We start from the raw sequence: 24,682 nt of genomic DNA on the forward strand, positions 1-24,682 counted from the left end.
TTAGGATTGCCAACTGTCCCGTATTAGCCGGGTCATCCCGTATATTGGGCTAAATTGGTGACCGGCCCACACACAACTCCCTCGGCCACTTCCAGGCCATGCCAGTCACCACCAACACCATCGCCAACCCTTCACCCACACTCCGGCCGTGACCATCGACTCCGCCGACCCTTGCCTCTCCTCCGGCCACCACCAGGCCAGGGCCGTCAACTAACCTGGATTCCAGGCCCAGTTCCAGACCGCGAGTGTGAAGAATGGTCTCGACCAGAAACGTCACCGATCCATGTTCTCCAGAGATGTTGCCTGACCTGCTGAGTTACTCCAGCACTTTGTATCCTTTTGTGTATTAACCAGCATCTGCAGTTGTTTGTTTCTACTGCTTACACATTGATAATCCCTGACTCTGTTATAGCGGTCAATTGGCAATAACGGACACCATTCACCCTCTCCCCCCCCCCATGGTTTGTGATAACGAGGGTTGACTGCACATCATAACATAGGCTAGACATATTAAATAAAAACATTCAAATGAGTTATCTTGAAACGTTAATTCTATTAATGTCTTTGCAGATGCTGCCTGACCTGTGATCTTTTCAGGGATCTTATCCGCATTTTATTACTGCTGTCGACTTTGTTTTTCAAATAAATATATCCTCCATACAGTTAAATCTAAATTAGAATTCTGATTAGGCTCAAACTTCAAATCTATTGTTATATATTTTTAATTTTGATCTTTAGCATAATATTTCACAGGTACACTTCAATAACCAAATACACAAGGGGGCGGCACAGTGGCCCAGCGGTAGAGTTGCTGCCTTACAGCGCCAGAGACCTGGGTTCGATCCTGACTACGGATGCTGTCTGTACGGAGTTTGTACGTTCTCCCCGTAACCTGCGTGGGTTTTCCCCGGATGCTCCGGTTTCCTCTCACACTCCAAAGATCTCGGGGTTTGGAGGTTAATTGGCTTTGGCAAACATTGTAAAGTGTCCCTAGTGTGTAGGATAGTGTTAGTGTATCAGGGTTGCTGGTGAGTGTGTATCCACCCTATATCTCTAAACTAACCTAAACCAAACTAAACTAAACACACTTCATTTTAATTAGACAATTTGTTTGAGCTTTGACTGAACATGTTTTAAAATATAGTTATAAAGTGGACACATTCTGGGAATATTAATCTATTGTCAATTGGGTTTTTTTCTGTCAAGCACTGGTCAAATTGTCACCTTGAAATCATTCCATTTCCCTGTAAAAGATAGAAAGCTTCTTTCCACTAATTTCATATCTGAAATTGAAAATCCATGCTAATTGCACATTTAATCAGAATGACGTGAAGTAATCTACAGCAACTAGACTAAAAATTGAATTTTGTTAAAATATTAATGATAGCTCCAATAATTTCAATAACTGCTTGATACTGTTGAACTTCCATTTATATGATGCAAATTGTTATGAATGTAAACATTTAGAAGAGTGAGATTTTTACTATGTTCTACAGGTTTGCCTAATATATTTTTTAAAGGGATTTAGAATTAAATTTTGCTTGATATTGTCTGAGGTAGTCTCAGACATTTTACAAAAGCAAAAGTGAGACACAATTTGTTGTTGTCGTTGTTACCTGAACATAGAAAGTGATTAGTAAATGTCGTGGTGTAAAAGAGACTCCGGAGTCTGAAGAAGGATCTCGACCTGAAACGTCACCAATTTCTTCTCTCCAGAGATGCTGCCTGTCCCGCTGGGTTACTCCAGCATTTTCATGTTCATAAGTGATAGAAGCAGAATCAGGCCATTTGGCCCATTAAATCTATTCCACCATTCAATCATGGCTGATCTTTATTCCCTCTTATCCCCATTCTCCAGCTTTATCCCAATTATCCCTGACACCTGTACTAATCAAGATTCTATCTACAGTACCTCTGGCTTAAAGGTATCCATTGACATGGCCTCCATAGCCTTCTCCAGCAATGAATTCCACAGATTCACCGCATTTTGTGTCTACGGTGTAAACCAGCATCCGCAGTTCCTTCCTACACGTTCAGAAAAGATGTGTTCTGAGAGGCAAACCTCTTCTGCATTGGGTTAAGTAACCACATTGCAGAATTGTAGATAGTAAGGAGGGTTGTCAAATGATGCAGCAGGGTATAGATCAGTTGAAAATTTAGACAGGGAAATGGCAGATTGAGGAAATCAATCCAGCTGATGTGAGGAATTACATTTTGGGAAGTCAAGTGCAAGAAGAAAGTATACAATAAATGGCAGATTTATTAGGAGCACTAATGCCCAGAGTAATTACGTGAAATATAAATCCATAGCTCCCTGAAAGCGGCAAGGGTGATTAAAAAAAAGGCATACAGCATGCTTTCCTTCATTGGTCAGGTCATTGTGTATAAAAGTTCCAAAGTAGTGTTGCAACTGTATGAAACTTCACATTTCATCGTTGGAGCACATTTGGAGTATTGTATACTGTTCTGATCGCCATACTATGGGAAGGATGTGAAGGCTTTGGAGAGGGTGCAGAAGAAGTTCACCAGGATGTTGTCTGGTTTGCAGCGTAGCATCCACATGGAGAGGTTGGACAAACATGGACTGTTTTTATGGGGTCATCAGAAACGACCAGATAGAAGTATATAAAATGATGAGAAGCAGAAATAAGGTGGATAGCCAGAATCTTTTTTCTCAAGGTCAATTGCTAGAGGGCAGAGGTTCAGATAAGAGGGCAAAAAGTTTAAAGGAGATTTAGGAGGTTTTATTGAACACTGTGAGTGGTGGGTGCATGGAACCCACCTTCAGGAGAGATAGAAGGAGTAGTTATGAGAGGGTCATTTAAGAAGCATTGGGACAGGCACATGGACAGGCAGGGAATAGAGGAACACAAAGAATGTGTAGGGAGATGGGAACAGTTTAGATTGACATCATAGGGGGGCAAAGGACATGTTTATTTGTGCTATACTGTTCCACTGTCACAACGTTGAAGAGCTATTAGACAGGTACATGGATAGGACAGGTTTAGAGGGATATGGGCCAAATGCAGGCAGGTGGGACCAGTGTAGATGGGACATGTTGGTCGGCATGGGCAAGTTGGGCAGAAGGGCCTGCTTCCATGCTGTATTGCCCTATGACTCTGTATTAACCTTAACAATTACCATTGGACAATGACTTGACCGCAGCATGCAGACACCATCACCACTAAATCATTTTCTTCTTCATGACAAACATACTGCTTAAAGTTATACAGTCATACATGAATAGATTGGGTAGATGCACAGAATCTATTGCCCAGAGTAGGGGAATCGAGGACCAGAGGACAGGTTTAAGGTGAAGGAGGAGAGATTTAATAGGAATCTGAGGAGTAACTTTTTCACACAAAGAGTGGTGGGTGTATGGAACAAGCTGCCAGAGGATGCAGTTGAGGCAGTGACTATTGCAACATTTAGGAAACACTTAGACAGATACATAGATAGGACAGGTTTAGAGAGATATGGGGCACACACGCAGGCAGGTGGGTCTAGTGTAGATGGGACGTGTTGGTCGGTATGTACAAGTTGGGCCGAAGGGCCAGTTTCCATGCTGTATGACTCTATGACTCTATGTTCTACTTGTAAATGTGTAGGAAAGAAATGCAGATGCTGGTTTAAGTCGAAGGTCGACATAAAATGCTGGAGTACCTCAGCGGGACAGGCAGCATCTATTGTACATGACAAGTTTGATTTGAGTTCATAAACTTGACATCCGATGCGAAAGAGATTCTTCAGCAGGGAGGGATAATAATTACAGGCCAAGAACCTATTTCGCAGGAACCAGCATTTCATTCTGCACACTTGTAGAATGAAGGCAGTAAGAGACATTTTCCTTTTGCACAACGTATTAAGAGCAGCAGTTATCGCTTGTAGCCTCCAGCAAATGGCAAAAGGAAATTAGAAAAGTCCAATGAAGCTGAGAAGTAATTAATCATTATACTGTGCAGCCTGTCAAAATGTAGGGTCTTTCCGCTGATAATGCTGCCCAGCGCAATTTAGCCTCATAGAAATAATCTTTCTTTCCCCTTTTGGCAAAATAAAAAAACCACCGTTTGTACAAATGCTGCCAACTATTTATATTGCTCTCTTCATTGTGAATAATATATCAAATAATTATTTTGTTTTAAATTAATACTATTGCCAATTGGGAAAGCTGCCCCTTTAATGTCAAGTTGCTTAAATGTGCAAAGGTGAAACAGATGTGACTATTCAATTATTCTTACAATGATGAGATGAACGTTCAAACCAAAAACATTCCATGCTTACACCATGAATAAAGGCCCATCTTACCAATATAATGCATATCAGTAACTCTAAATATTCTATCTTTCATTTATATAGCTTGTAGTTGACATTTATCATTATTATCTACTGTGGCACTTAATACATTACGGTCGAACTTGTTCAGCAAAAGTTGATGCTTCGAGAACATTTTTAAACATTCAGAACAGTTTCAGCTAATTTCTCTTGGAATATCGTGCATAAAAGCTAAATAACGGAGGTGACTTTAAAAAATCCCCTTGCCAAACCAAGGCTAGGATAAGCAAACATCGCGCTTACACATTGAAATGGAAGATGAAAGGCAGCCATTTACCCTTTAGTGGTCAGGAGTCCTTATCTACTGACCAGAGCCTTTACTGATTTGAGAAAGTACAAGTGGGCTGCTCTAAGCGGCACGTTCAAAGCTTCTTCCCCTCATAGATAATACAATCAACATGTCTGTCACTTAAATTATTTGGACAAATATGATATCTTGATGATCTCAACACCTGAGCCCCCATCAAACACTAATCTAAAATACACCTTGTTTGCTCGTTGGATTATAACATGAAAGGGGGACCGGCTTCACGAAAGAAAACATGGCATTGAAGAACTCCTTTCTCCATTTGTATACAAACAACCTACAGAATAAATCCCTGAAATAGACACAAAACGCAGCATTTTAAACCAGCATCTGCAGTTCCTTCGTACAGAATAAATTCCTTATATTTTGTGTGATAAAAAAAATGGAGATACAGCTTCGTAGTATACTCAAATTTCTCTAACGTATGAAAAGTAAAAGAACTATTCTCAACAGATTTGTATTTTTGATTACTTATATGCACCTTTGAGTCACATAAAACTATTTATTCCACATGGATCGCTATCCATTTTATATTTTACAAAGATTAAAATAATTTATTTTATTACTTATATATAAGTATATAGGTGGGTAATAAAGAAAAGGCAAGTTTTTAGTTACATGTTATTGTGTGTGGATTTATGATCGACATAACCTTTACCAGTAATTTCTGACTTCAGATTCAATATTTAAAATTCATCCCCATTTACATAACTTTACAATGGAATAATCCCTGTTTTTTTCAGGTTAGACTTTAGACTTTAGGTATACAGCGCAGAAACTGGCCCTTCGGCCCACCGAGTCTATGCCAACCAGCCATCAACCCGTATACTACACACTAGGGACATTTAGATTTAGTAAATAGATTTATTTATTGAAATCATATTCTATGTCGCTCTTCCAGGGAGATGCTAACTGCATTTTGTTGTCTCTGGACTGTACACTGACAATGACAATTAAAGTTGAATCTGAATCTGATTTCACAATTTTTACTGACGCCAATTAATCGACAAACCTGTACATCTTTGGACTGTGTGAGGAAACCGGAGCACCCAGAGAAAACTCACACAGTCACAGGGAGAACGTAAAAACTCCATACAGACAGCACCCAGTAGTCAGGATCAAACCTGGGTCACTGTAAGTCAGCAACTCTAAAAAATGCATTGAAAATGGAGCAATTTATTTCCTCCCTGTTCAACGTAAGTTTCGCTGGGACTGAGTTTCTTCAGTCTAATTCATAGACTCAAGAACAAAATGCAAAATATCTAGATATAACGCATAAGTGTAAGTATCATCAAAAGGGAGAGTATTCTTTGCTAGTCCGACAACATAATCTCCATAAACTGCATTTATGAAGATAAATACATTTAGTGTATTTCACTGGCAAATGCTTTATCTTGATCCAAAGTGGAAATAAAAATCCAACAAATAATTTAAATGAAAGGAAAACGAACAATGTATCCATTAAAGAATTATTACTTTGGCATCAAATATTTTATACCGATAATCTGAAGATACTGTATACATTTGTCGATCCCATCCAGGAATAAATCTTGGAAATATTATTTGCAGGGATTATACATTCTAGTTGATGTTGTTTTAATTGTTCTTTACAATTCACACGGTAAATATGTTTAAAAGAATGTCGACATACCTCATGGGACCTTGGAATAATTTTGAGACACAGATAACAGCTAATTGAATTTCCATTCTCTAAATCTTACCTTTCTCGAGGCGAGGGCTTTACTCTGAAGCAAAAGGTTAGTCAAAACAGCTGTGTTTCTAGGAGCAGTAAAATGATTCAATGGATCAAACTGTAAGCATTTGAAAAGGGTTGGGGATTGGGAGCATGAAGTTTAAAGATTTAAGAGAAGTTGGAAGGTGACAAGAGTTAAGCCACTTAAAGATCAATGAAGAAAAACAAGATGTAAATAGAATTCCAGCAAGAATGATAACAGCAGATGAAGAGGGGGAAGACATGGAGTGATAAATTTCTTCAGGACAGAATTTCATTGTTTCCAACTAAATAATTCTTTCATGTCTTAGAAGATGGATGTTAAAAATAGCATAACAGAAGGTTAAACCTACAACAGACACAAGTTATAAAATACAACATGATCAAAGCCATGATTTTGAGACATATATGTTCACAAATGATGATAAATCAGTCCCAGAAGAACTGTAAGAAATGTACAAATGTAACTACAAGAGGGAGAAAGTCAAGGGTTGGGAAAAGGAGAGGGAAGAAAAGAGTGGAAACAAATGTTGAAGTTAATTCTAATGATCCGGTGCACAGGTCAAATGATTTAGTCTTGCAGAAGAAAATCAGACAATAATGTAGAAAAAACTCTGTAGCAACTGGAATAAGGAGGCAATTGTTGGTTTGACAGCAGGGAACTGCTGTGATAATTTGATCTGTGCTCTGTTAATAAATCACTGCACCATTTCTTCTAGTTTAGTATCTGTTTATGCTTCTACAAATTGAAACCCCACTGGCTATGTACTGCGGAGCAACATTCAGCGCAATAACACATAGGCTTGTCGATTAGTTCAAGGTGGAGAAAGATTAGTCGACCGTCCCAAATCTACAGTTACTCCTTCATATTTTGTCTTTCCCTGCTGAGGTAAAGGGGCTCAAACATATGTAAGTAATAAGCTAACAGGCCTCCATCTCCTAAGGGTTGACTCAAAGGAATGCAGAACAAACCTATAAAAATATAATGGACAGCAAGTTAGAACAGACTAACAGAACACAAGACCACATCTGTACAGCTATTGAGGATGCAATGCTTGGTTGAATGTTGCTTTTGATATGTAATAATAGTGCCTTTTTTTTTGATCGTGGTATAACTTGTTAGAGGTACAACTTGCCAACATAGAGATATGGCAAGGGATTTAAAAAACTTGTCAAATTAAAATACGGGGAGATGTATGATCTGGTACAACACATCCCAAAAGCACCCAAGCAGTGAAAATAGAAATAGTAATCACATTTAGGACCAAGTATTGAAAATGCCCATATATTAATATATTTTATACGTATTGAAAGTGCACAAGCTTGAAAATAGAAAAAGTTCTAACTATTTTTTTTAAAACACATTTAGGAACAAGAATTGAAACTGCACACATATTGGTACATTATACAAGTATTGGACGTGCATAAGTATTGAAAATAGAAGCAATTTCTACTTATATTTTTTTAAAAACATAAATACGTCAATGAGTTTTTGCTTATTGCATTGATATTCATGTCTCTTACATCAAGAGTTCAGATCAGAAGATTTCCTCATCATTAGGAACTGACACAATTATTTTCAATGCACAGATCTTTGGTTGTATATATTTAACAGACAAACATTTTTTCCTCATACATCAAATACGATTTTCAAACCTCTATTAAAATAAAAAGATGAACTCCAGCGTTTTGTGCTGATCTTTGAAATATACACAATTTAGCTTCTTCAACTCCATGGTGAAAGGATCTGTTCAATCAATAAAATTAGTTATCTAACGATAACTTGCAATACTCTAGACTATGCAGCGCTGACATTTAAAAGTGTTCTTTCGATGAATGAATACTTGAAAACATATCTATAAAGATAGTAGCTTCCAATGAATGTCTTGGCTGTTTCCTGAAGAGTTAATATCAGTTCTCCTGCCATTAAATGAGAAATTGTGTATCCTGTTTTTAAATTGTTTATTTAAATCACTTGAGAAACAAGATAATCCAGATAAAAAAATAACTATGATTTTCTGGTTGAAGCTTAATGAACTAATTTTGTCATTAAAAAACAAGAGGACTAATGATTTAATAGATGAGGTGTTAACATCAAATGCTTGCTTGGAGAAGAGCTCTTTGTTCAGCAGCCTATTAGAAACATGCATGAAATAAATACTGACAACATGTTGCTAGGTCAACAAACAGAACATGATTGATGATGACAATATGTGGCAAAAATCAATATTTAAAAAAAAATCAGTCTTCCTTTTAAACACACATCCATGTGCAGAAACTCAAGTAGGGGAACTTTTAACTCTGGGCTATGTTGCCCCAGTTCAGTATTAATGCTGTCATCCATTTAAGGATCAATTCTCGTCAAATGTCTGTCCCTCCAAGTTGAATAGTTCCCCCTTCTTAATGTTGACTGCATTCTTCGCGGTATCAGGGAAACTGAATCCAAAGACACTTTCACACACTAATGATGATAAATAGCAGAATTTTGAATTATATTACAAGGTCACTTTTTTCATCAGCGCTTCACTGTGAGATCAGTTTTCATAGGAGCAGGCACACAAAATTGAGTGAGTGATTCCATGTCATTAACAACCCAGAGAACTCTCAAGGCTATCATTGTTCCTGTACTCGATTTGTTGAATGATAAAGAACTGTTAATGAAAATTAAGCACACAAACACATCAATCCTGTCTGAGCCAAGAAAATCCTCGGGCATTTTGTTATGAATATATGTTTCAAACTCATTGCGCAGGTAAAGAAAAATTAGCTTGGAATGGCTTGTTTTTTTCCTACATTATCAGTGGTCATTTTGTTTTACTTTGCAAACCTATTATGACACGTTCTCTGCAGCTTTCAACTGTTATTCGGTACTGCATACAGATATAGAAAGCTCAACTGCGCTTAATAAATTAGTGTATTATCAATTACTGTAGAAAACAAAAGTATCTGCAGAATACTATGGTGAAGTCATACACAAATACATTAGTATAGGTGCAGGAAGGAACTGCAGATGCTGGTTTAAACCGAAGATAGATACAAAAAGCTGGAGTAACTCAGCGGATCAGACAGCATCTCTGGAGAAAAGGAATAGGTGATGTTTCGTGTTGAGACCCTTCTTCAGACTGAGACTCAGGGGAAAGGTTTATTATTGTCACGTGTACAGAGGTAAAGTGAAAAGGTTTAATGTAAAGTAAAGGAGGGTTTCGACCAGATTCCTTTTCTCCAGAGATGCTGTCTGACCCGCTGAGTCTTTTTGTGACCATCTTAGGTTTAATGTAAAACTGTTTGATCAAGAAACTGGAGACTATTTTTTATGAGCGTAGCAAAAATCAGGGGTCAGTGTATATTACAAATGAAGAAACTGATGAAAAAGTAACATAAATTCAGGTTTATGTTGGAGGAAAACCGTTTACTACCTTTTGAATGTCTCATTTTACCGTTGCTTTTACAGCAGGACTACATTAATGAATGTCTTCTGCTATGAATTGCACTTAAGAGGAGAAAATATCTTAAGGTTTGCAACTATGTCAATTTAATTGAACTGTGCGTTGCCATTTATTTTTAGAATGATAATGAAACAGTTTCAAATATTGCCAATATTACCTTGTTGAAATAATGTTCTTCTCAAAAGGTTGTGAACCTTGGTTGAATTATTGTAAATAATTATGGGAGTTTTGAAGCCTTTGAACAAATTACAGGCTGGTCTCACTTCTTGGTTCATATCCATTTGATTAGGATAAAAGCCTACATTCAACCACTTTCAGAAGAACACACATGCATTAGTTTAAAAATACAGCGTGGAAACAGGCCCTAAGGATAACCGAGTCCACACCGACCAACGATCCCCGCGCACTAACTCTACCCTACACACACTAGGGACAATTTTACATTTATACCAAGCCAATTAACCTACAAACCTGTACGTCTTTGGAGTGTGGGAGGAAACTGAACATATTGGAGAAAACCCACGTGGTGTACAAACTCCGTACAGCCAGCACCCGTAGTCGGGATCAAACCCGTGTCTCTGGCGCTGTAAGGCAGCAACTCTACCGCTGCGCTATCTGCCACCCCTTACTTTAATAGAATTTCATTTTTTTCTTGTAGAAAGCATACAATTTTATTGTCTGGATCATTCTAACTGGCATTTCCACCAGTGTGCAATTCTCTCAAAAGTATACCATTAAAAACATGTCATTTCCTCCTTTTACAAAAAACGAAAAAAAAAGCAACTAAATAAATTACATCGATGCCGTTGACAACTGTAGTGCTGTTATGTTTGCTTCACAAAAAAGTGGTACTAATAAATTCAGGAATTAGCCCAATACAATCTGCGTTAATAGTGCCTATTGCAGGGAACTACAGTAGCTCCTGCTGGGTTTTATTAGTCAAATGTAAAATTAACAACAGTCGAGAACTATAATAGTTGGTTAGATTGGTTCCAACACAAATTTCTAATTTGTGGTCAGGTGGATACTTAATAAAATTTTATTGCTGGGATCGTAAGTAGTGCCGTGGATAACTGCAGGCAAATGTGGCTATTAAAAATGTGTTGTGATATTAGCAGACGAGGTTGCATACGCTTTGATAACTTGTATATAACTGCAAGTGACACAAGCAGTCTGAAGAAGGGTCTCGACCGGAAACATCATCCATTCCTTCTCTCCAGAGATGCCTGTCCCGCTGAGTTACTCCAGCATTTTGTGTTCTATCTTCAGCTTAAACCATCATCTGCAGTTCCTTCCTGCACAGCCGTCTATATATTTTGATGTAAAGTATGCTCGATGCCAACCAAATCATGATTTAATCATAATTTAGGGTAGCATTAGAAAACTAGCACTTCAAAGGAGTTGGATCTGCTATGTTAATTTAGTTTATAGATACAGCGCGGAAAAAGACCATTCGGCCCACCGGGTCCGTGCCGACCAGCGATCCCCGCTTATTAACATTAACCTACACCCACTAGGGACAATTTTTACATTTACCAAGCCAATTAACCTACAAACCTGTGCGTCTTTGTATTGTGGGAGGAAACAGAAGATCTCGGAGAAAACCCACGCAGGTCACGGGGAGAACGTACAAACTCCGTACAGACCGCACCCGTAGTCGGGATCGAACCCGGGTCTCCGGCGCTGTATTCGCTGTACGGCAGCAACGCTACTGCTGCGCCACCGTCGCAGAGAATATAAATGTTTAATCTTCAAAGTGAACTGTAGGGTTTAGGAATGGTGTGCAGCTGACTAAGAATAAGAGTTTTAAAAGATTTAAAATTACTCCTATAATAGAAATGCTCACCAAAAATTACGCCACAGATGTACAACAGTCTTTTTTTAAACTCTGTTTTAGCTTAACTTCAATGCTGGAGAGAAGATCAAGAAGAGATTAGGTTATACTATCAGAGATTAGCTTTATTTTTCTACATAACAGAGCCTTTGGGTTTTGTTATTCAACTTGGCCCTCAGGCCTGGGGATAATGCCATTAGGACCATTTTTACTGGCAGCAGCGTCCTGTAAATGAGGCCCTGATTTAAGTAGCTTCAAGCTGTGCGTGTGTCAAAGTTCTTGCCTGGTTACAGGTGACATCAGAAGAACCTCACAGCGCAGTATGGTCTTACAGGGGGGGGAATGAAGGATTTTAACTATTCACGGCTACCAGGAGTCTAAAAGTACCCCTTCAAATCGGCAAAGATAGGCGCAAAAAGCTGGAGTAAGTCAGCGGGACAGGCAGCATCGCTGGAGAGAAGGAATGGGTGACGTTTCGGGTCGAGTCCCTTCTTCAAACTGTCTCAAGTCATCAAATTCCTTTTATGCTCCAGAGCTCCAACAAAAAGTTTGACATTCAATCTGACAACCTTTCTAAAGTTGGAAGGTTTGCTAATAAGGGATCAGAAATAAACTTTAAAATACATGACAAAGGAAGCATCCGTCCACTAACCCCAAGCAATAGCAAACTCGAAGAATAAGTCAATAATAGAAATTTGCATGAATAAGATTATCGAGCCAACACTTTTACGGTCTGAGTTCAAACTTGAAACTAGCGTCAACATACAGTTTAAAGGTTTATAAAACTCCTGGATTAATGAGCTCCCTAATGGTGCAAATTTTAAAAAGCAATTACGATGTTTCTGCAAATAAAGCCCGCCAGCGTGAAACAAAAATCATGACCTAACGGTTCCACTCAACACATTAAAGCTATTCAAAGGGCGAACAACTAATTCTGCCCATTCACAAATGGGAGAAGTTACACGTATACATTTGCTGATTTGCTGCCAAGTACAAGGTATGCTTAGCACTGAGCTTGTTGCTGAGTTTTAATAAGAAATCGCATACATAATTCATGGACGTTTAACACATGCAAGCGTCGGAAGCTGGGAATCCTCTGTTGCCATTCCAGAAGTCACAGCTTCCTTACAGTACAAACCAGGCAGCAGACAGCCTGAATAGCCCCGCTCACAATGCTGTTTGTGTAAGCAATTTGAACTATCCTGACCATCCTTCCCTTGCCCCAACCTTTTCACGGCGAAGGCCCCTATTCTCGAGGCCGGCTTTTCAAACCAGCCGTCTTTATTCTTGGGGAAATGCTACTCTTGTGTTCTCTGTTGTGTTAAAAAGGCAGACTTGTATCGGCCAGTGTGGACTCACAAGGGGGGAAGCAATGAAAACTACCCACCCTCTGGATGCCCCTGTTCCTTGAGAGATAAAATGTGAAGTGCTGCTCTGGGTGCCTAACAGAAGCTCTTTGTCCCACAAATGCAAATGAATTGGAGGAAAAAAGTAATCTCAGACAATGATCATCATGGGGAATCCATTGGCGACTAGACAGCCTTTTAACTCACTGTGGCTATATTGTTTGCCGATGTTTCTTACATTCTTTCTCGTATACATAATACTTTGCACTGACAACAGCTGCATATTGTAAACCTATTTATTTATTAGGCATTTAATTTGAAAGCATTTAAATTCTGTCAGTCCTTTGCATTCTTCGCCACCTAAACTCTATGTCCTGGGCTTGAACAGTTTGACATTTCTCACAAAAAGCCTGGAAGTGCCAAGCTTAAGAATAGAAAAAGTAAGGATAAAATTATATTTATAAGGCTTGATCAAGAAAGCTAAAGGGTATAGTTAAACCAGTTAATAATTTCCATTATGCAACCAATTTGGATACATTTGGGACCCAAATAAAAATGATTAATTTGTTTAGATCTAAAGTTGACCAATGTCCCTTATTCTCAAATGCTAATAAAGTTAGATGTTGCTACTGACAACTTTAGAAAAGATACCACAGAGCTTTCATTTGATTTCTTCCTGCTTGCAAGAAGGATATTAGGTGAGAACTTAGCAACGACAAGCAAATTCTGGTGAGCACATCACTGAATTCCAACAACCTACTGTATTAACAATGATAGCAGCCTTGTAAAATATTGTGATTATTTACCTAGATCAACCATTAAAGTCCTATTGTCTAATCCTGTGCAAAATATTTCTTAGCAATAACTCAACTTTTTCCACGAGCATCAGTTAAGAAATCTTGACCTCCCCCCCCGCCAAAATGAAGTCAAATTAATTTGTGCCACTTTTTCTCTGCAAACATAGTCCTTTATAAAACTTTATCTCCACCGTGGAAAAAAAACGTTTTGAAATCTGCCTCTCACAAAGCTTTTGTTATCTCTCTTAATCCCCATGAACTGGATAGGAAAGGATGTGGGCCAAATGCGGGCAGGTGGGACTAGCATAGATGGGGCATCTTGGAATAGAGACGAGGAAACTCCTTTTGTAGAACGGAAAAAAGGGAACACTTTTTCTCACAGAGAGTGGTGAGTCTGTGGAATTCTCTGCCTCAGAGGGCGGTGGAGGCAGGTTCTCTGGATGCTTTCAAGGGAGAGCTAGATAGGGCTCTTAAAAATAGCTGAGTCAGGGGATATGGGGAGAAGGCAGGAACGGGGTACTGCTTGGGGATGATCAGCCATGATCACATTGAATGGCGGTGCTGGCTCGAGGGCCGAATGGCCTACTCCTGCACCTATTGCCTATTGTCTATTGTACAGCATGGACAAGTTGGACCGAAGCGCCTGTTTCGATGTAGTATGACTCCATGACTCTAGCTCCCTTGTCAAGCCCACCAGGGTTATGAATCCTCATCAGGATCCAGACACCTTTTATTCATTATGAATAGTAATATGAAAATAGGTTTTGTCACTGGACAAAAACTTAAGAACAGATTATAAAATCATGAGAGGAATTGTAAAATTATGAGAGGAATAGATCAGGTAGTTAGTTGCACAGTCTCTTGCCCAGAGGACATAGGTTCAAGATGAAGGGGAAAAGATTTGATAGGAATCTGAGGGGTAGCTTTTTCACACAAAGCGTAGTGGGTGTATTGAATGAGCTGCCAGAGGAGATAGCTGAGGCAGGTAGTATCGCAACTTTTATGAAGCAATTAGACAGGGACATGGATAGGCCAGGTTTTGAGGGATATAGGTTGAACGCAGGCAAGTGGGACTAGTGTAGATGGGACATGTTGGCCGATGTGGGCAAGTTGGGCCTATTTCCACACTGTGTGACTTTATGACTATATCTAAAAGCTGCCCTATAGTGGTAGGCAAGAAATAAGGTATACAAGTGTCTTTAAGGCTCCAAAATGGAGTTCATGGCATGTGCGCCCACACTTGTAAAACAGATCGTGTTAGACATTGTAATAGTAAATGCTTCCTTAAATAAGATGTGTCCGGCAGTTAGAATTTTGCATGTGTCCAGGCAGGCCATAATGTCAATCATAAGGCGGCATGGTGGCGCAGCGGTAGAGTTGCTGCCTTACAACAGCAGCGTCCCGGTGTTCGTCCCTGACTACAGGTGCCGTCTGTGCGGAGCTTGTATGTTCTCCCCATGACTGCGTGGGTTTTCTCTGGGAGCTCCGGTTTCCTTCCACATTCCAAAGACGTGCAGATTTGTAGGTTAAACTGGTAAAAATTGTAATATTGGCCCTGGTGTGCAGGATAGGTTAATGTTTGGGGATCGCTGGTCGGCACGGACTCGGTGGGCTGAAGGGCCTATTTCCATGCTGTATCTCTAATCAGCAAGGAACAATGATTGGACCAAACCACTGCCATTTTAGAGCTCGGAGTCCAATCATTCTTACCTACATTCCTTGACAAGCAGCAGTGAAAACAATCACCAATTTAAACTTCTCCATTTCAGGTAGTCCTTGCTTTCTCCCTCCTTCCCCTCCGCTTCTCAGCTCTCCCACAGGCTACTGTCTCCGGCTCTTCCTTTCTTCTTCCCCGCCCCCCCCACCCCCCACCTCCACATCAGTCTGAAGAAGGGTCTCGACCCGAAACGTCACCTATTCCTTCGTTCCATTGATGCTGCCTCACCCGTTGAGTTTCTCCAGCATTTTTGTCCACCACCAATTTAATCAGTTATTTATATGATCATTAGTACTTACTGGTTTGTTGTTATTAATCTCTCCTGCTAAGTGTTCGATCTTGCCCATACTTGCTCCTCAAAGTCTAGAGGGAGTGAGGTGGCGGATGTTGAAGGACAATTTTGACAGATTGAAGGTTTCTCCACCCAGGCAGGATTGCATGGTAGGCTGGTCTGAACCACGTCATCTAATCCACCCGTGAATGCAATCTAGGAGCGGGGCAAGGACTGCAACGCCATCACCTACGAAAGAAGATAAAGATCAACATGAAGAAGAATGTTTGTGCGCTTGGCTCATAACACATTGGAGCAAGAATTGGTGATGATATGTTGCTGTTTGTCACACTCTATTATGCAAGAGATGATGCTGAAACACTCTATTCAAAAGAAACAAGCTATGTTTCATTTTTGTGTCTAGTTTAGTTTAGAGATACAGTGCGGAAACAGGCCCTTCGGCCCACCTAGTCCACGCCGACCAGCAATCCCCGCACACTAACACTATCCTACACACACTAGGGACAATTTCCAATTATACCAAGCCAACAAACCTGTATGTCATTGGAGTGTGGCAGGAAACTGGAGAACACCCACTCGGTCACGGGGCGAACGTACAAACTCCATACAGACAGCAACCATAGTCAGGATCAAACCCGGGCCTCTGGTGTTGTCAGGCAGCAACTCTACCGCTGCCCCACTGTGCTGCCGTGGTCACAGTCTCAAAAGCCATAGACTACACTGTTTAGTTGAAACTGCAGACATTCTTAAATAGAATTTCCACAGAATGGCATTGAATGCATGTACATCGTTTTTTTTTAATATAGGTAACACGTATCAACTCTGTCCAATATCAAATCAAAAGGGATTTCTCTTCGTCAATATTCCAACGGTACATGATCACACGCAATCAAATATGTGAGTCAGAGCCCAGTATCTCAGCAGCAGGCATATTGTTTCCATGTTCCACTGATATTGGTTTATTATTGTTATGTGCACCGGGATACAGTGAAAAGCTTTTCTTTCACAAAATGGAACCGCTGTGAGGAGGGGGGGAGGACAATGGAGGACCCATCGAAGGGATGGGGGAGGGGAAAGAAGAAAGTGGGATGCTTGTAACTTTGTCTGCGTCCTTTATGTAGCGACTCTTTGCATACCTTGGGTGTGCAAAACAGAGCATTTCACATGTGACAATAATGTATTCATTCATTCATTTGTTGACTGTGACCCAATTAAATCAGATAATACCATACACTAATACAATCAGGCCTTGCACAAGTACACTCGTAGAAGCGGAAAAGAGAGATTTAAAAGAGTGGAGCGACTGTATCGGATGATAGTAGATCCTCTTCTGGGACTCTCATGTAAGTGGTCGCTATGCTCTGGTAACATCTTGGCTCATTATGCCTTGGCTCCTAACCTGTGGTATTTCAACCATCACAGAAAACCAGTGTGGCTTCTGAGCTATCCACTGATGACATGGCTGGTCATTCTGATGCTCAGCTGATGCACAGGTTTGTGGCATGAACGTACTGCACACCATATTGCTGCATGAAATCTGATGGAACAGGCACTTCTGCCGCCTGCTCCATATGGCAGGGCAGTTCTTGACAGAGGAGTCAGCGCTGTGTACGGGAGTCAGCTGCTGGCTTGTATTCACTGCCACCAGCTTCACGATGAGCGAAGGAGGGTTAGGAGCGAGGAGAGGGAGGAAACTGGGGAAGAAAACAAAGAGGCAGCAACCTAGGCAAACACTTCCACACCTACCCTTTCTCTCAAACTGATTCACATGTGAGAACCAATTATAATGCGAGTTCCTATGAGTTGCATACCTTATCTGCCCTCGATCATTAACCATCAAAAAATACCCACAATGTAAATAGGAAACGTCGACACCAAATAAATATTGCAACCAGATTTATTAATTCTGCCACAATACACGCAAGTATGAACTGATCACTCTTCAGTGCCAGAAAAGTGGCGACTCTTTGTGTACTGCCCAGGTGACTGACGTCTGCTGTATGATTTTATCCGGATTGCATGCAGAAACAAAGAACTTCACTGCACCTTGGTACATGTGACAATAAAGTATCATTGAATCATTGAAGTGCCCGCCTTCTGGTGGCTTTTTTTCTGTGGAGGGTGCAAACAGAAATTGCACCACGGCTTACGGAAGACTTTTGTCTCAGGATGTTAACGATTGTAGCACGATGATCTTGACGGGCTTAGGTTGGAGCTTAGAAGGTAGGGTGTGAATTACGACATCCCAGTGTGGGCAGCAGCAGTCTGAGCCAGCAACTACCAGCAGTTAAGGCCCTAGTCGGGTGCCAGTGGAGGATTCATAATAGTCAGCAAACTCAAGAGGTCCAAGGGACCACTGCCACTTCCCCAGTGAGGTGGTACCTCACCAAACATGAATGAATACTTTATTGTCTTGTGTGAAAAGTCACAATCTTTGTTTTACATACCCAAGTTGTGGGACCCTTTTCGACCTGAAACGTCACCCATTTCTTCTCTCCAGATATGCTGCCAGTCCTGTTGAGTTCCTCCAGCATTTTGTGTTTATCTTTGGTTTAATCCAGCATCTGCAGTTCCTTCCTACATATTTCTCATGACTCTACATTCCCCAACTTCTTGCTGACTATTAACAGCTGATCCTTCAGCAATCTGACCCTAAAGTATGCAATTTCCCCTATAAACCACTATTACCCCCCCCCCCACCCCCCCTCTCATTAAAGCCCAAGTCATTGACTGAGATTTTCGTTACTCACACTGAAGGCTTCCTTTCCCCAATGCCAATTTTTTCCTCAGAAACAGCTTTAAGTAAACCTTTTTAATGATTTGAAGATGCTTTATAGGTACAAGTTGTTATTTTTAAATGCATTCGTGAATCTGTGCCACCAATTAAAACAATTTTCCTTCATTGAAACAAACAAAATAGTTTATAAATTCATTTAGCTTTCTATTTTGGAGCAGCATTTAAATTTAAATGCACGAGCAACAGAGAAATGTGAATAGTTGACGGCAATTAAAAGAAAATCTTAAAAGTGGTAAAACTGGAGGAAAGAATGCTTCATAGTGCATCATGAGGAGTGTGCTGTGATTTATCTGATCTAATGAGATTCCAGTTCCATAGCAGGCTGTGTTTCAACTTCTCAAGGGTCTCGTGACCTTAAGACAAATAATTAAGGCTTTGAAAATACAAAAAGAAAGTAAGTTCATTAACTCTCGCTCAACAATAACCACTTCTACTGCCAGCCTTTCAGAGACAAGGCTGGTTTCCTTTTAAGTAATTGATGTGGACTTTCTTTAGTGGCCAGGCAAGACAACTTCTCAAACGTCAGTCAGGAAATCGGAACGTCAAAGGAAAACGAGGCATACCTTCCAACCGGTCTGGGTCAGATCGGCAGAACACTGAATTTATGTTGTTTCTTCCAAGTGCTTACATTTCCATGGGCCCCCCTGTTGCTTAGATAAAGAAAAGGTTCCTTCAGCTATGTGAGGCTCCGTCATCTACAACTCCAGCTAACTTAGTGACAGAATCTGTCCTGTGTCTCCGAATTGGGAAAATGAGTCCGCGTTTTACAGTTTGAAAGCTGAAAGGGTTATTGGATATCACCCGGGGAGCAGAAAGCGAACAAGTTCTCGTTTCTTGTCCTGACCTTGTGTGCATTTCCCCCTCGCGAGCTGTCTAGGCCCTCAGCCTTCATTTCTCATTCTCTCTGCGGTAGCACAGGAAGGACAGCGAAGGCTTTCTGTCCGGGCTAAACAGATTGGGTTTTGTTACAGGGATTCTTTAACCAGAAACGGAAGGGAATACTGCGAGCAAACTGGAAACTGGCAGAGCTATTACTTTTCATGGTTCACAACTCAGTGTCAATATGCAAAAAAATTCTTCTTATTCCTGGCACTGGAAACGACACTTGGTGCACAGTTACACATTTTCCCACAGTTTGTCTTCGGTAATGTCCAAAGGTCAAAGGAAACAATTTTGGTTTTATAAAATACAAAAGAGGTCACTTGGTGAAGTAGAACTGGCTCTGTTAAGACAGCAAATGTATCCTGCCATCTCAATGAGAATCATTCCCTTGCTGCCAGTTTACTTAGGCTAAACTTCAGAAACAGCAGAAATAGAAAACTCATTGTTCTCAATGTTGAATCCCTGCTTTGTTTTGCCACATTCCCTTAACTGCTTCTTTGTCCCACTCCTTGATTTGAAGCATAAACTCCTTCATGTATTTTCATAGTACAAATGAGAGCTGTAGACATTACCCTTCACAGCTCCGACGTATCTGAGATCAGTGCATTTTCTAGGACCAGTCGAATTTAAGTAGGCACAGTATGTTCCTAAATGTGATATTCCCATCATCAGAACCTTGCTACTTAAAGAGAGTGAGATACAAGAGTCAAGAGGGTTTTATTGTCATATGTCCCAGAGAGAACAATACAATTCTTACTTGCAGCAGTGCATAGAATATGCAATACAGTAAACAGAAGGCTGTGGAGGCCAAGTCAATGGATATTTTTAAGGCAGAGATTGATAGATTCTTGATTAGAACAGAGGTTATGGGGAGAGGGCAGGAGAATGGGGTTGAGACGGAGAGATAGGTCAGCCATGATTGAATCGCAGACTTGATGGCCTGAATGGCCTACTTCTGTCCTATCAATTATGAGCTCATGACTATAATAAACGAGAAAAAAAGCAGAGACACACACATAGACATAAAAATAAACAAACAATAATGGTGCAAAAGATAAAACCAATGCCCCCTAGTCTATGTAGTTCAGAGCTTATTTGGAGGTTGTAGTGCTCAATAGTCTGGTGGCTGTAGGGAAGAAGCTGTTCCTGAACCTGGAGATCATGGATAGGCGACATTTCACTTTGGCACCGCTCTTCAGACTGCTTGTAGAGGGGGGGGGGGGGGGGGGGGGGAAAGCTGGAAGAGAGGTGGGGACAGGACAAAGTCTGACAAGTGAGGGGTGGATATAGATGAGGGTGGGGGGGCAAAGACCAAAGATGAAAAGACAAAGAAAACATTTTGAAATAAAGAGATAAGTAGAGAAGTGGCATGAAATGTGAAGCCAGAGGAAGGAATATAGGTGAAATGGGATGGGGAGATAAGGGGAACGCAGTCACTCACACAGAAGCAGAATCAGCCTTAATGAGCTCTAGTGAAGATAATGGTGAAGAAGCATCACAAGAACAAGAAGAAATAATAAGAGTATAAAGGGTATATTGTTGTCAAGCTGGAAATATTGCAGAGAAGATTTACCGAGGATGTTGCCAGAACTTGAGGGCCTGAGTTATAGGGACTCTATTCCTTGGAGCGCAGGAGGCTGAGGACTGATCTTAGAGAGATGCACAAAATCATGAGAGGAATAGATCTGGTAGATGCACAGAGTCTCTTGCCCAGAGTATGGGACTCAAGAACCAGAGGACTTAGGTTTAAGGTGAGGGGGAGTGGGATTTAATAGGAACCTGAGGAGTAACTTTTTCACACAGTGGATGTAAGGAAGGAGGTAGTTGTGGCAGTAATATTACAATGTTTCAGTAACATTTGGACAGGTACATGGATAGGACAGGTCTAGAGGGATATGGGCCAAACACAGTCAGGTGGGACTAGTGTAGATGGGACATGTTGGTTGGTGTGGGCAAGTTGGGCTGAAGGGACCGTTTCTATACTGCATGACTATGACTCTAAATATGAGCAGAAAGGCCAACTCCACAATGAAGTCAGTGTGCAGGTTTGTTCATTGAGAACCAAAGGCATAATGTGTCTGCCAGAGTGTAAGTGAACATGAAACGGATGGCGATCGGATGTGTAAGTAGCAGGAAGATCCTGAGGGAATATTGCCTGTAGAGCGAGAGGCAAGCCAGAGTGAAACTGAGACAGAATCAAAGAGTTGCCACGAGAGGTTCTGGGAAGATGACCCTGGTGCTGTCCCAACATGTGAAGCAGATGTGTGGAGAGCGCTGAACATACCTGCACTAGTTGGATAATCTCGGGGGTTAAACGTCCTTGATGGACGAGTGTTCATTTAACACTGTGCCTGAGTTAATGTAAATGCATTCATCTATTTTTTCCTTCAAAAGATGACACGTTGTGGTGAATGTATATTCATTTGTGGCACATGTATTTTAGCTATTGTGCAACAGTTACTTTAAGGTTACCTTAAACATTCTGTCCTGGGCCTCCTCCATTGCCAGAGTTAGGCCACACGCAAACTGGAGGAACAGCACCTCATATTCAGCTTGGATATCTTACAACCCAACAGTATGATCCAGCACCTGACAGCCTGGTGTGCCAACAATAACCTCGTCCTCAACTCCAAAAAGACGAAGGAGATTATTGTTGACTTCAGGCAGACCAGAGGAGGCAGTCATACCCCCATCCATATAAACGGGACTGAGGTGAAGCGCGTCTCCAGCTATAAATTCCTCGGAGTACATATCTTGGAGGACTTGTCCTGGTCCCTCAACACCTCCAAGCTGATCAGGAAGGCACAGCAGCGCCTTTACTTCCTGAGGAGGCTCAGGAAAGCCCACCTGTCCCCCCGGATCCTGACCAACTTTTACCGCTGTACCATAGAGAGTATCCTGACCACCTGCTTCATGGTATGGTACAGCAGCTGCACTGCTGCGGACAGGAAGGAACTACAACGGGTGGTGAAAACCGCACAGCACATCATCGGTGCCCCGCTCCCTGCCATGGATGCCCTCCACCGAAAACGGTGTCTGAGACGGGCTGGGAAGATCATCAAAGACCCCTCACACCCCAACCATGGACTGTTTGCCCTCCTCCCATCAGGGAGGCGGTACAGGAGCCTCAGGTCACGTACTAGTAGGATGAGGAAAAGCTTCTACAACAACACAATTACACTGCTGAACTCGGAGTCCCGACGATAGATTCCTCTGGTCCCTCCGTCCCCTTTGTTTAATTATTCTGTATTTCCTGATTATTCTGTATCTTCCCTCTTTCTATTTTTTTTGTTTTTCTTTATGTACAACTACTACGGACTGACGCAAAACTGCATTTCGTTGTACTGATACTTGTATTTGTGCGATGACATTAAAGTTGAATTGAATTGAATTGTATGAACATTGAATTCTCCAATTTTAGGTATCTAACCTACAAACACACCCCATTTCTCCCCTCTCTTCCATGTGTTCCACCTGGACTCACATCAATTTCTCCCCCATACTGTTCCCTTCTACCTATATTCGATCCTCCAGCTTCACAATTCAGATTTCATCTGACTCTCAGTCTGAAGTAGGGTCTCGACCTGAATCGTCACCTATTCCTTTACTCCAGAGATGCTGCCTGATCTGCTGAGCTACTCCAGCATTTTGTGTCTATCTTCGTATCTCTTCTATCCTTATGTCTTTTCATCTCTGGTCTTAGTCTAACAATCTGCCTATCTAACCCCCCCCCCCCCTCTCTTGTATCCACCAATCACTCGTCAGACTTTGTCCTCTCTAGCTTTCCCCCCTCACCCCACCACAATCAGTCTGATGATGTGTCCCGACCTGAAATGTCAACTGTCAATGTTCTCTGGAGATGCTGCCTGACCCGCTGAGTTACCCGAGCACTTTGTCTTTCTTTGCAGCTGATTAACAAGACTGCATTGTAGGAGTCTCCACCCAGCACAGGCAGTGGAGTTGCTGCCTTATAGCACCAGAGACACGGGTTCGATCCAGACTACACGGGTGCCGTCTGCATGGAGTTTGCACGTTCTCCCTATGACCGCATGAGTTTTCTCCCACACTCCAAAAAGACGTGCAGATTTGTAGGTTCATTAGCTACAGATGGTTGGACAAAGGCTAGAGATGAAAAGACTAAATGCGTGTGAGATAAGGATAGATGTGAATTGTGAAGCCAGAGGAAGTAATGTGGGTGGATGGGGATGGGAAGGGGGAGAAAAGGGTGCGAGTCCAGGTGGGACACAGGGAAATGGGGGCGGGGGGGGGGGGAGGGGGGGGGAAGGGAAGCTGGGAGGAGGCAGAGGTGGAAAGAAGGGTAGATTAGTTACCAACCTAGAAAGTTGAATTCAATGCTCATACCGTTAGGTTGCAAGCTGCCCAAGCGGAATAACCATATAACAATTCAGCACGGAAACAGGCCATCTCGACCCTTCTAGTCCGTGCCGAACACGTATTCTCCCCTAGTCCCATACACCTGCGTTCAGACCATAACCCTCCATACCTTTCCCGTCCATATAACTATCCAATTTATTTTTAAATGATAAAAACGACCCTGCCTCCACCACCTTCACTGGAGGCTCATTCCACACAGCCACCACTCTCTGAGTAAAGAAGTTCACCCTCATGTTACCCCTAAACTTCTGTATGAGGAATATGAGGACTTCAAAGGGTGTGAATAAGTCATGAACTCACAGCTCCTGAGTGAGAGTCTGGGTCTTCCTTCCTTCCATTCAATGAATGGACAACAGCGGCCTCCTTTAGGGCCATCAGTTTAGTTTAGAGATACAGAGTGGTTCTTTGGCCCATCGAGTCAGCGCCGACCAACGATCACCCGTACACCAGTTCTACCCTACACACGGAAGGCAATTCACAGTAGCCGCTTAACCGACAAACCTGCACATCTTTGGAATGTGGGAGGAAACCGGAGAACCTTGAGATAACCCGTGCGGTCACAGGGGGAATGTACACACTCTGTACAGACAGCACCCGTAGTCAGGAAGGAACACGGGTGCCTGGAGCTGTAAAGCAGCAATTCTACTGCTGTGTCACTATGCCACCTACACAGCCATATATATAGAGGATGGTGAAAATGTGAATCCACATTCATATTTACTTCATAGAATGTATAATTACGTTATGACATAGTTGGCACCTAAAATTAGGTCCCACTGTATTGTTTTGTATTGTACTAACTTCT

The 24,682-nt window shown here is 41.4% G+C and overlaps 1 long non-coding RNA gene across 1 annotated transcript in view; it reads right to left on the reverse strand.

Annotated features, from left to right (window-relative positions):
- Positions 1–24,682, reverse strand: part of LOC129705048 (uncharacterized) — a 203,194-nt gene that overhangs the window by 42,703 nt on the left and 135,809 nt on the right. The window contains exon 6 of the long non-coding RNA XR_008724842.1: positions 15,811–16,031. This is a non-coding gene — a long non-coding RNA (uncharacterized LOC129705048). The remainder of the gene's footprint in view (positions 1–15,810; positions 16,032–24,682) is intronic.

The sequence above is a fragment of the Leucoraja erinacea genome, chromosome 17 (genome assembly GCF_028641065.1).
Source record: "Leucoraja erinacea ecotype New England chromosome 17, Leri_hhj_1, whole genome shotgun sequence".
Lineage (NCBI taxonomy): Eukaryota > Metazoa > Chordata > Chondrichthyes > Rajiformes > Rajidae > Leucoraja > Leucoraja erinaceus.